Source organism: Lolium perenne, chromosome 3, assembly GCF_019359855.2.
Source record: "Lolium perenne isolate Kyuss_39 chromosome 3, Kyuss_2.0, whole genome shotgun sequence".
In the NCBI taxonomy this organism is placed as follows: domain Eukaryota; kingdom Viridiplantae; phylum Streptophyta; class Magnoliopsida; order Poales; family Poaceae; genus Lolium; species Lolium perenne.
In genome coordinates, this window is record NC_067246.2 from 254,494,931 (window position 1) to 254,498,113 (window position 3,183).

The following is a 3,183-nucleotide window of genomic DNA, read 5'->3' on the forward strand; positions in this document are numbered from 1 at the left end:
TACACGCATAATTTATGATATATTTTTATGACATATCTTTTCAGTATTTTTGACATATTGTTTATATCGGGTCATGGGACCTATCGTCCCATGAAACTGAGATGTCCATAAATAAATTAAGTAACATGTGATCTAAAACACGTTTTTTAAAAACTTTGTAGTCCACTATTCGTTATTGCAACCCTAGATTTTATAAATAGATATATTTTTCATGCGTTTGGAATATTTTTTTTACAAGTTCTCTTGTTCCTGGGATGACATAGAAAATAAGTATTTTTAAGTCAGCTATAAGGACCACTTTTTGGAAAAGAATTATATTTGTACGTAAAATACTTGAGAATATGTCACTTAATGAACTTCACAAAGACATATTGATAACTACCTGGTATAACTTATTTCCAATTTAACCGAGAAATTATCACGTCTTTGATATATTGTCTAAATATATTCTAGGCCTTTTTATGTATTTCATTTTTACATAAAGCATTGATAATATATTTTATTTTATAAATATATGGTACATTGGAAATACAATTCGACATATATCGTATGTTATATAATAGAGTGTTATGTCTTTAAACTTTTAGAGAAAAATTTGAGTTTTAACATAAATGTAATAAATAATATTTTCCTAAAGGTTATATTCTTCTACTGTTTCGTGGTACTTACTAGTAAGTATAAGTACTATATTAAACCTTAACAACCTTGATTTTTCTCAGAGTTTTGGAATTTTTTTTGGATTAACGTTGTGTTAACACGTATGTCAAATTATGGTTCATTCCCGTGGTAATTTTTCTGTGTACAGTTTTGGTGCTGTTTTAGAATTTTCATGTTTTCTTTCTTCTCTTCCGTGGTGGGATTCGTTACGACCTGGGTGGATATAGCCATTTCCTTTAAGCGGTTGGTCAAAGCGGTGCTTAGAATCCCACTCAGGTCGATTTGACCGATCTTTATTTTTGTCCCAATTCTCCACATCTTATTTTTCTCTTGCTGCTCTCTTCCTACCATGTGTGCGCTCGCCGGAAGGTGGAGCGGTGGCGAGCTCGAGTAGTGCTACAGGCTCCCTCATCAGATGCACCGGCGGGCACACGAAGCTACTCCAGACCCCCTCCTCATATGCGAACGCCCGCTCCTTTCTCTGCTCATGTGGTGCTCCAGATTCCTCTTCGGATTAGCCTTCTTCTGGTATGCTTTTATATAAAAACAAGTCTTCCTCAAATCAGAATAGAGGGTACGTGTTGTCAAACAGCGTGGATTAGTATAAGGGCATAACGTTCATGAGTAATGCATTAAGTTGCGGATGGTCTAGTGGCAACTCTGCACATATTAATTTTTATTTGTTCAATTAGCACTGACAGGCGGGTCCCACTTGTAAGACGGCACCAAAGATTACATGTGTAAGTTAAAAATATTAGGGGTTTTTCTGCAAAAACAGTAACGCCACATGTCATCTTCTGAATTATTGAGGATCAAATCTTCACATGATGGACAAGTTATTGGACTGACAGGCGGGTCCCACTTGTAAGACGGCACCAAACATTACATGTGTAAGTTAAAAATATTAGGGGTCTTTCTGCAAAAACTGTAACGCCACATGTCATCTTCTGAGTTATTGAGAACCAAATTTTTACATGATGGACAAGTTGTTGGATTGTAGCTTCACACTTTGTAAATTATAGGATCAAATCCTCACATGATAGACAAGTTGTTGGACTAGAAGTGTAATTAGCTTTCTAAGGAATGACAAAAACACGAAAGGATGCATAGAAACTAGAATGGGATTTTATTGACTCAATACGTCACATGAAGACCATACAAGAGCATAGAGTTCACACCCGACCCTCTCCGTAACAGTTTGCTTAGAAAGTAAGACATAGCAGAGAATACATCTCAGAGATAGCCTAGGTGTGCTTGATCATGAGCAAAATATACTGTATTCAGTTTGAACATGTTCTACTATTCTAATAAATAGAAAATGAAGTGTGAACATGTTCTAATACACCGCGACCTCCCGCACCCGCACCCGCGCGGCCGCCATCCTCCCCTTCCTCGACCTCCCCTCATGTCGTCGCCCTGGGCGACGACAGGCAATGTTGCGGTGGCGTGGCGGCGGCGCGACCGACGCGGGGGCACGATGTCGTGCTGGCGGCGGCGCCCGCACCTGGCCGATGTCGATGGCGGTGTCGTAGCTAGCGGCGGCTGGAGGAACTCGATGGCCGGTAGTGGATGGCAGCGGGCGGCAGCTCCAGGCCCCGATCTAAGCCCAGATGGGCTTAGTCAGGCTGCAGGAATGCTGCTTGCTGTTTCGTGTCCCTCTCCGGCCGCTCGCACAGGTTCTCCCAGGCTATGCTCGCGATACGAGGACGCCAAGGGAAATTGTCCTTGGCATAGTGGTGGTGGCATCCTTCTCCGTCGGAGGTGGTCGATCGGGTCGTCTCGCCGTAGAGTTTGGGTGACGTGGCAGCCGGTGAAAACCGTGCCTCGACTTTGGTCTTGGCGGACGATGGCGGCGGCGTTTGGCGTGGTTACCTTGTTGAAGGCATCGTCTTTGCTTGTTTCCTTATTTCACTTGGGAGTGGCGGATCCTGAAGGTTACCGGCGGGTGGCATGGGGCCTACTGGCTCGGTTTTCAATAAAGGAGGCGGTCTCTCTCTCTCTCAAGCCAAGACGAAGATCTATTTGATGCATGTCTTCATTGATATGGAAAAAGTGTCATGTTCTAGAAGGCTTCACCGGCGAACTCCACTGGGCGACTAATGCCTGGAGATTGCCGGATCATATGGAATTCGGTCGCGTGCAACCATGTTTTTTCTAACCGTTTGGTTTTAGAGGAAGCGATGTGAAGCTCTGCAGTTTGTTGCCATCATGGGACATACCTTTAGTACCATGGTGATGTCAGTAGTGGAGAATGGCATGAAAGCTGAGATCTGTAGACAAGTAATGATGGTTCGAGTCCTGGTGGAGATGAGAGATTGGCTTGGTGATTTGTGATTTGGATCAGTGGCATCGGCAAGTGGGGGCGGTAGCACGGAGGAGAAATTCGGTATCTAATCTTCGCGGTGAAAACCCAAGGTCTGGTCTCAATTGGTTGTGTTTCGCAATGACCTTGTTGAAGGCATTGTTTTTGAGAGAGCGAACCTTCTTCAGGGTGAAAACTTATGATCTGTGATCAAGGCGACGATG